Source organism: Carya illinoinensis, chromosome 3 (genome assembly GCF_018687715.1).
Source record: "Carya illinoinensis cultivar Pawnee chromosome 3, C.illinoinensisPawnee_v1, whole genome shotgun sequence".
NCBI lineage: Eukaryota > Viridiplantae > Streptophyta > Magnoliopsida > Fagales > Juglandaceae > Carya > Carya illinoinensis.
The window spans coordinates 34,199,347-34,209,989 of NC_056754.1; the positions used below are offsets into that span (position 1 = coordinate 34,199,347).

Genomic DNA, 10,643 nt, shown 5'->3' on the forward strand with positions numbered 1-10,643 from the left:
AATTAGAAGATTAGTATTGATCCAAGACATGTTAATTGAAACAAAGCCATGTAAACCCCCAAGTCACCGCAAATCGCCACCTCGGTTCACCTTCATGTGTGCATTGCAACAAATCGGGACCATGGCCATGCCTTTTATACATTTCCTCAGTGGAAACTTCCCTATTTACACCGCACATTCCCCCCCAAGTTCAGTTCTAGCATCTGATGAATTAGCAGCAAGAAACCCCGTCTTTTATCTCATTCTTTCAATTGAAGCCCACATGCAGCTTACCATTGGTTTCCGTCAAGCCCAAGACGTGTAACATGCCCCCAAGGTTCACATCTAGCCATGTTTAAACTTCTAGCTAGAGTTAAAGGTCAACAATCAACATACACATGATTATTCATTTCTAAACCATGTTTTGTGCTTAATTTCACTTTTAATATTCCTTCTCACCTTTTTTGCCTAAACCTTGTGGCCTTTATTGCTGTTTGTCATCATTCTTGGGTTGAATTAGAAGCTTGTTCTTCATCCAAGACATGTCAATTGAAGGAAAGCCAGTTAAATGTCCAAGTCAACACAAATCGGCACCTAGCTGCCCCTACATGTGCATTGCGACAAATCGGCCCCTAGCCCACGCATTTCACAATATTTTTGGAAGTGAAATCCCACAACTCACACTCCACATTAACCAGCCTAGCTCGGTAATTGAATCCGATGAATTGCCACCCACCCAATTGTCTTCTATTTCGTTCTTGAAATTGAAGGCCACATACACCTTACCATTGGTTTCGGTCAAGCCCAAGAAGCGTAACAATCTCCCAAGGTTCACATCTAGCCATGGTTAAGCTTATGACTTGAGTTAAGGGCAATAATCGACTTCCACACGATTATTTACCTCTAGACCATATTTTGATATTAATTTATCTTTTAATATTCTTTCTCACCCTTTTTATCTTGACCTTATTGATTTCATTGTTGTTTTCCTTCATTCTAAGATTTAATTAGAAGATTAGTTTTGATCCAAGACATGTTAATTGAAACAAAGCCATGTAAACACCGAAGTCACCGCAAATCGCCACCTCGATGCTCCTTCCTGTGTGCATTACAACAAATCGGCGCCATGCCCATGCCTTTTAGGCATTTCCTCATTGGAAACTTCACTATTTAGACTGGACATTCACCCCCCAAGTTCAGTTCTAGCATCTGAAGAATTTGCAGCAAGAAACCCCGTCTTTTATCTCATTCTTTCAGTTGAAGCCCAAATACAGTTTATCATTGGTTTCCGTCAAGCCCAAGACGTGTTAAAAGCCCCCAAGGTTCACATCTAGCCCTGTTTAAGCTTCTATGATGTGAACCCCAATAGACTTGCTTTGAGACCCAACAACAATACTGGAAAAACAATCCCAAGAAAGCCAAACTCAGGTATATGGATGAAGAATCTAGACCCGATGAGAACCCGTTCAAAGAACCTAGATTATATCAAAATCTAGACCCATTGAAGAACCCGTCTCAAGAACCTAGATTACAAAGGAAGAACGCCACAAAGGTTTTGATTTACCCTTGATAAGTTCAGAAGTTCAAGAAGAACAAGAGGAGGTCACTCAACTCTCAATCACAATTCCATATAGTCTGCCTCTCAAATGAGGTTACAAGTGGTTTAAATAGACAATCCCCAAAAACCCTAAGTAAACAATGCGTCGGGTACTGTAGCGTGAACAGTGCCATACGCCGCGCTACAGTTACTTCTGAAACCCTAGTAAGACATAAAATTTTAACTTTCCAAATAAACCCTTGGCCAAAAATACAAGGTCTTCCCAAAAATAACCCTAGTCCATTAGAAATAAGACATACGTGGGCCAAGCATCCTCAAGCCCACTTCTTCTAAACTAATAATAAAATACCGTTAAACAAATTGAAAGCCTTAACAACAATAGGCCCAATCTCTAAGTCATGTCTTCCATAGCTTGTATCAAGTGGATCAAAACTGGTTCTTTTTCCTTGAAGCCCATCTTGAGTGTTGGGCTCTTCCTAGCTTCATTCCAAGTGGATTGCACCAATCCTTGCATTGCTTCCTTGATCTTCTTGGCTCTTGATCTTGTAATTGGTCCATCTGGAATTTGCAAGGGATCTTTAAGGGTAGCTCCACCTTGGTTCCCATCATTCCCCCTGATGGGCCCCAAGGCAGATCAAGTCTTAAGGATCAATTACAAGATTAAGAGCTACGAAGATTAAGGGAGCAATGCAAGAATTGGTGCAATCCAATTGGGATGAAACTAGCAAGAGCCCAACACACATGATGGGCTTGAAAGAATGAGAACCAGTTTTGATCCATTTGATCCAAGCTATGGAAGACACGACTTGAGCCGATTGTTATTAAAGACCATGGACTTTTTTATTTCATTGAAATGGCTTATTTTATTAGTCAAAGGAATTATTCTAGAATAATTGGGCTTGGGAGATGTCTAGCCCATATGTCTTATTTCTAATGAATTAGGGTTTTTGGGAAGGCCTTGTATTTTGGCCAAGGGCATATTTGAAAAGTTATTAATGTATGTGAACTAGGGTTTTAGAAGTACCCGCGGCACTATTCCTTTAGGGTCTTGGGAATTGTTTATTTAAGGCACTTGTAGCCTCATTTGCGAGGTAAGACATTTTTTATTGAATTTTCATTGTGAGTGAATTTTCTCCTCTTGTTCTTAATTGAACTCTTGAACTTATCAAAGGTAAATCACAACCTTTGTGGCAAAACCTTAGACTTGGCCTTCCTACATGTAATGCACATGCCACAAATGCAATTGACGTCTCTTTTCATCTTAGGCCAAAAGAAATGTTCATCCAATAATTCATTGAAAGGCAAATGATACTCCCACAAATGTTCATGAGACACATCTAAAGTTTTCTTTGCACCAAAATGACCATTCCAATTATATGCAAACTCAATGAATGGTAAGTAGTACTCCCACCAATGGTCATCCAACACGTCTAAAATTCCCTTTATATCAAAATTTCCCAACAGTCTACATCCATGCACAAGCAACTCACGCATAAGACTAGTAGGCACACAAAGTATTTTCTCTCTAAACAAGTACCAATATAGTCTATATAAATAAGAAAACGATGATTTCTTACGTACTCCATACACACTAGCCAAGCCATCATCATTAACAAACAAGTTCTTATCATATTCAAGTCTCAATAACTTTGCATCCAAAATAAAGATAAGGACATACCTTCTTGATAATGCATCAAACAGAAGATTTTCCTTACCATGTGTGTATTTGATTACATGAGGAAAAGTCTCAATACATTCCTCCCACTTAGCATGCATTCTAGTCAACAACTTACCATGTTTTTTCAAGGGTGTCAAGGACCCATATTCTTCAAAGAGGGGTTGGTTAGCAATTGTCGCACCCGGCACAAGATCAATATAATGCTCTATCTCTCTAATAGGTAGCAATCCACTAAACACACCAGTAGGAATCATGATCTTATATCCCTGCAACAAAGAAACAACAATACTAGGCAAAGGTACGTTAAGTTCGTTAGTATTAAAACTTGCCTTAGCATAAAAACTCACTTTTCTTTTTGTTTTCCTCTCCTTTTCTGCATTATCTCTTCTCTTTTTACTCTCTCTTTTTTCTTCAGTCTCTTTACTCTTTTCACTCTCCTTTTTCTTTTCACTTTCTTTTTCCTTTTCACTCTCTATTTCCTTTTCACTCTCTGTTTTTTCTTCACTCTCTCCTTCTCTTGAAGTTTTGGCCTCACTATTTCTTCTTTTCTCAATCTCATTTTCACTCTTTCTTTTTTCATCAATCTCACTTTCTCTCTGTTTTTTTTTTATCAACTTCACTTTCTTTCTTTCTTTTTTGATCGACCTCACTTTCCAACTTGAGTTGGTCCTCATGGACCTGTGTTGGAGTTAAAGGAGCAAGTTTGATTCTTTTTCCATCCTTTTCAAAGCTGTACATGTTTCTAAACCCATCATAGATCACTCTCCTATCACACTGCCACGGCCTCCCCAACAAAATATGACCAATATGCATAGGCACTACATCACAAAGTACCTCATCCTTGTACCTCCCAATTGAAAAAGAAACTAGCACTTGCTTATTTATTTTAACCTCCCCACAATTATTCAACCACTGCAACTTGTATGGTCTAGGGTGTTTCAAAGTAGGTAAATTCAATTTCTCAACTAAAGTAGTGCTAGTAACATTAGTACAACTCTCTCCATCAATAATCATACTACATACCTTGTTGTTGATGTGGCATCTAGTACGAAAAATGTTTTCTCTTTGCTGCTCTATACCATCTATCTTAAATTCTGTATTGGGAGCACGCCTAACAACAAAAGACTCGCCATACTCTTCATTCTTATTATACCTATTCTCAATACTAGGCTCACGTCTCCTCCTATCTCTCCCACTTTGCAAATTTCTAATCAATGCACCTTGTTGTTCCATCTTATCCCTCACTTCCCCCAACTTCAAATTTAACCTTTCAAATTTTTGTTGCATGGACTGCAACAAAAAGAATGAATTGTCTGACATCCCCTTTAGTTATGAGTCACTTTAATGAGACATCGTATGTGCTGCACAAAAAAGAATGTTAGTGGAAAAAGACCTCACACGCTCTCCCTCACGTGTTTACACTCAAATAATGACACTCCACTCGTGTTTCACTCTTAATTGGCTTTTTCCCGATAATGATCTCACACTCTTGCCTTTTACCTCAAGAGTTTTCACACTCAAGTTCTAAAAGAACTAATTGAACAAAATCAAGACAAAGCAACCTTGTTTAATCCCAACTTGCAATTAGCTCCAAGAAACAAGAACAAGAGAAACACGGAAGGAACAACAATGACACGAGAATCAAGGAAATTATATGAGGGAAAGAGTAATTACAAAACAAGACACCAACTAGAAAAAATGTATTCAGCCCCTTTAAAGATAACGCTCAATCAATGCCAAACGACTCAATTTCCTATGGCAAAGTATTTCAAACAACTATACCCAAAATCATTTTCTTTCTCTTCTTTTTTTTCGAATTTTGGATTTTTATTTTTTTTGCCTTTTTTTTTTCGATTTTTTTTTTCTTTCTTTTCTTTTTTTTTCTTTTCTTTTCTTTTCCTTTCCTTTTTTTTTTTCTTTTCTTTTCTCAACAATTCAACCACAAACAGAAATATTCAATTGTGATAATGAAACAATTGAATTCAAACACATACAAATTGATAAGGAAATAGAAGGGAATCAATGAAACCCTAGAAATTTCAAACCCTAGATGGTGCAAATTTTGACAGCTCTCAAACAAGGAATTTAGCCACCCTATGATGATGAACATGAAACCCAAAAGATAGAATAATTTGGCAGCCCTAGGAAATTCAAATTTCTGCACTTTTTTTTTTTTTGTGCAATCCTAGAACAATGAAGCTCTAGAATTAACGATACAATAAATAAAGATAGAATCAGACCTGATTGGAAACCTTGCTCTGATTACCAAATGATGTGAACCCCAATCGACTCGCTTTGAGACCCAACAACAATATTGGAAAAACAAACCCAAGAACGCCAAACTCAAGTCTATGGATGGAGAATCTAGACCCGTTGAGAACTCGTTTCAAGAACCTAGATTATATTAAAATCTAGACCCGATGAAATCCCGTCTCAAGAACCCAAATTACAAGGAGGAACACCACAAAGGTTGTGATTTACCTTTGATAAGTTCAAGAGTTCAATTAAGAACAAGAGGAGAAAACTCACTCACAATGAAAATTCAATAAAAAATGTCTTACCTCTCAAATGAGGCTACAAGTGCCTTAAATAAACAATTCCCAAAACCCTAAAGGAATAGTGCCGCGGGTACTGTAGCGTGAACAGTACCGCGCTACAGTAACTTCTAAAACCCTAGTTCACATAAATTAATAACTTTTCAAATATGCCCTTGGCCAAAATACAAGGCCTTCCCAAAAACCCTAATTCATTAGAAATAAGACATATGGGCTAGACATCTCCGAAGCCCAATTATTCTAGAATAATTCCTTTGACTAATAAAATAAGCCATTTCAATGAAATAAAAAAGTCCATGGTCTTTAATAACAATCGGCTCAAGTCGTGTCTTCCATAGCTTGGATCAAATGGATCAAAACTGGTTCTCATTCTTTCAAGCCCATCATGTGTGTTGGGCTCTTGCTAGTTTCATCCCAATTGGATTGCACCAATTCTTGCATTGCTCCCTTAATCTTCGTGGCTCTTAATCTTGTAATTGATCCTTAAGACTTGATCTGTCTTGGGGCCCATCACCCCCTCTCCTCAAAAGGATTCGACCTCGAATCTTCACCTACATCTAAAGGAGAAAGATCAGAAACATTGAAGGTAGCAGAAACATTATATTCACTTGGAAAATCCACTTTATATGCATTGTCATTAATTTTCTCAAGAATTTGGAAAGGTCCATCTTCTCGAGGATGCAACTTAGTCCGTCTATGGGCTGGGAATCTTTCTTTGCGCATGTGAACCCAAACCCAATCTCCTGGTTCAAAGGTGACACGTCGTCGCCCTTTATTGGCTTGGGAAGCAAACCTTTCATTCTTTTGGGCAATTTGAAGCTGTACCCTCTCATGAAGTGACTTCACCAACTCTGCCTTCTTTTGTCCATCTAAGCTACTCCTGCCATCAATAAGCAAAGGCATCAAATCTAAAGGAGTAAGTGGATTAAAACCATAAACAATTTCAAAAGGAGAGTATGAAGTAGTAGTATGCATGGTCCTATTATATGCAAACTCTATAAATGGCAAACAATCCTCCCAACTCTTTAAATTCTTTTGAACAACAGTGCGTAAAAGCTGAGTTAAAGTCCTATTAACTACTTCAGTCTGACCATCAGTATGTGAGTAACAAGTAGTGGAAAATAAGAGTTTAGTACCTAATTTTCCCCACAACACCTTCCAAAAGTGGCTAAGAAATTTAACATCCCTATCAGAAACAATGCTCTTGGGCACACCATGGAGTCGCACTATCTCTTTGAAAAACAAGTCAGCTATGCTTGTGGCATCATCTGTTTTATGGCATGGAATGAAATGTGCCATCTTGCTAAATCTATCCACAACCACAAAAATAGAGTCTCTACCCCTTTTTGTCCTAGGCAGCCCCAAAACAAAGTCCATAGATATGTCTACCCATGGCTCACTAGGAACGGGTAAGGGTGTATATAACCCATGTGGCAAAACCTTAGATTTGGCCTTTCTACATGTGATGCACCTGCTACAAATGCGATTGATGTCTCTTTTCATCTTAGGCCAAAAGAAATGTTCATGCAATATGTCTAAGGTTTTCTTGACACCAAAGTGTCCCACTAATCCCCCGCCATGTGCCTCACGCACCAATAACTCACGCATAGAACAACTAGGTACACACAGTTTGTCTTCTTTAAACAAGTAACCATCATGCTTGTAAAACTTACCAAATGCCGCCTTATCACATGCCATGTACACATCAGAAAAGTCAACATCATCGGCATACATATCTTTCACATATTCAAACCCAAGCATTTTAGCACTCATAGAAGTAAGAAGTACATACCTCCGTGATGAAGCATCAGCAACAATATTCTCCTTACCTTGCTTGTAACGGATGACATATGGAAAGGTCTCAATGTATTCCATCCATCTAGCATGCCTCTTATTCAACTTACCTTGACCCTTGAGATGCTTCAACGATTCATGATCGGTGTGGATCACAAATTCCCTAGGCCACAAGTAGTGCTGCCATGTCTCTAATGCATGAACAAGAGCATAAAGTTCTTTGTCATAAGTAGGGTACTTCAGGGATGCCCCACTTAGCTTCTCACTGAAGAAGGCAATCGGCCGCCTATCCTGCATCAAAACGGCTCCAATCCCTATTCCTGAGGCATCACATTCAATCTCAAAAGCTTTGTTAAAATCTGGTAATGCTAACACGGGTGCAGAGCACAACCTTTCTTTAATAGTGGCAAATGCATTCTCTTGATTAGCCCCCCAATGAAACCCAACATTCTTTTTAATGACTTCAGTGAGTGGTGCAGCAATGGTGCTAAAATCTTTAACAAAACGCCGATAAAAGCTAGCTAAACCATGAAAGCTTCTTACCTCAGTGACGCTCTTTGGTGTTGGCCACTCCTTAATGGCCTTGACTTTCTCTTCATCCACTTCAATACCCTTTGTACTAACAACATAACCAAGAAAAACAACTTCCTCCATACAAAAGGTACATTTCTTGAAATTAGCATACAAGTTTTCACACCTCAACACATTAAACACATATCTCAAATGCTTAATATGCTCATTTAAGTCCTTGCTGTACACTAGAAACTTGCCTATGAACGCACGTAGGACATGATTCATTAATCTCATGAAAGTACTTGGCGCATTTGTAAGTCCAAATGGCATAACTAACCATTCATAAAGCCCATACTTAGTCTTAAAAGCAGTTTTCCATTCATCACCCTCTTTCATTCTAATTTGATGGTACCCACTTTTAAGATCAATTTTACTAAAAATACATGAGCCATGCAATTCATCGAGCATATCATCTAATCTAGGAATGGGATGGCGATACTTTACCGTGATATTATTAACTGCCCTACAATCAATGCACATCCACCACGTCCCATCCTTCTTAGGCACTAGAAGCACTGGTACTGCACATGGGCTCATGCTCTCCCTCACGTACCCCTTGCTCATCAAATCCTCAACTTGCCTCTGAAGCTCCTTTGTCTCATCTGGATTACTTCTATAAGCTGGTCGGTTTGGAATAGTAGCCCCGGGCACGAAATCAATCTGGTGCTCAATGCCTCTAATGGGTGGCAACTCATTAGGCATTTCCTCTGGGAATACATCCTCAAACTCCTGCAACAAAGAAACAGCCAAACTAGGAAGAGGTTGGTTAGTTTCATCAAGATTAAGATAAGACTCTTTATAGACAAGAAAAATCATAGGGCGATCTGCTAAGAAAGCTCTCTTAACCTCACTCCCTCTTGCATAGAAACTCACTTTTGTCTTTCCTTTTCTCTCAGCAGACTCTTTTTCTTTTTCACTCTTTCTTTTTTGCTCAATCTCTTTTTCACTCATTCTTTTTTTATCACTCTCATTTTCACTCTTTCTTTTATGAGCAACCTCACTTTTCAGTTTCAGTTGGTCCTCATAGACCTGTCTTGGAGTTAAAGGAGCAAGCTTGGTTGTTTTGCCCTCCTTTACAAAGCTGTACATGTTTTTGAATCCATCATGTATCACTCTCCTATCATATTTCCATGGTCTCCCCAACAATATATGGCCAGCATGCATAGGTACAACATCACAAAGCACTTCATCTTGATACTTCCCAATGGAAAAAGTAACTAACACTTGTCTATCCACCCTAACCTCCCCACAATCATTCAACCACTGCAGCTTGTATGGTCGAGAGTGTTTCAAGGTAGGTAAATTCAATTTTTCAACTAATGTAGTGCTAGCAACATTAGTACAACTTCCCCCATCAATTATCATACTACATACCTTGCCATTGATGTGGCATCTAGTATGGAAAATGTTCTCCCTTTGTTGCTCTGCTTCATCCATCTTAATTTGTGTGTTGAGAGCACGCCCGGCAACAAGGGACTCACCTGTTACGGGGTATTCTACTCCATCATCATCACTAGCATCCTCCAACTCAGGTATCTCATCACGATCATCCTCACTTGCAGTCATCACCTCCCCATTGTCACGCATAATCATTACACGTTTGTTTGGACATTGAGAAGCGATGTGGCCTGAACCCAAACACTTAAAGCATTTAAATCTCTATTTCTAGAAGGTTGGGATGCCAACTTGGGTTTGTTGCTAGTTCCTTCATCGTTTCCTTTAGGTGGTTCTGTCTTTGCCTTTGTTACAACTCGATCATCTTTCTCCCACTTTGGTTTCCAAGGAGTGCTAGAAACTGAAGTGTACCTTGATGTCCCTTTCCTCTTTAATTGCCTCTCCACCTTCATAGCCATGTGCACCATGTCTTCTATTTCTACGTAATGTTACAACTCAACCACATTGGCTATCTCCCTATTCAAACTAGACAAAAATCTAGCCATAGTGGCCTCCCTATCCTCCTCTACATTCGCCCGTATCATAGCCACCTCCATCTCCTTATGGTATTCCTCCACACTCCTAGACCCCTGTGTAAGATTTTGTAATTTCTGGTAGAGGTCCCTATAGTAGTGGCTAGGTACAAATCTCCGCCTCATGAGAGCTTTCAACTCTCCCCATGTCTCGACAGACCTCTCATAATTCCTCCTCCTATTGGTTACTAATTGATCCCACCAAATAATAGCATAATCAGTGAACTCAATTACTGCCAACTTCACTTTCTTCTCCTCTGAATAGTTATGATACTCAAAGATCAACTCTATCTTCTTCTCCCACTCTAAATAAGCTTCAGGGTTAGTTCTACCTTGGAAAGATGGTATTTTCATTTTGATGCTCTCAAGGTCCCTATCTACTCCATCACGACCCCGTGGGTTTCCCCTAAATCCTCTTTCACGCCTGACTCCTCTATGCCTACCCATCCCAACTTCAGAAATTAGATCTTCCTCATCCTCACCATCTCCTTCATCTTCATAATCATGTTCTCTTCTAGGTTCACGTCTCCTCCTATCTC

At 39.1% G+C, this 10,643-nt stretch overlaps 1 pseudogene; it reads right to left on the bottom strand.

Annotated features, from left to right (window-relative positions):
- Positions 1–4,941: 4,941 nt before the first annotated feature.
- LOC122304746 lies at positions 4,942–10,362 on the bottom strand (annotated as a pseudogene).
- Between the last annotated feature and the right edge of the window lie 281 nt (positions 10,363–10,643).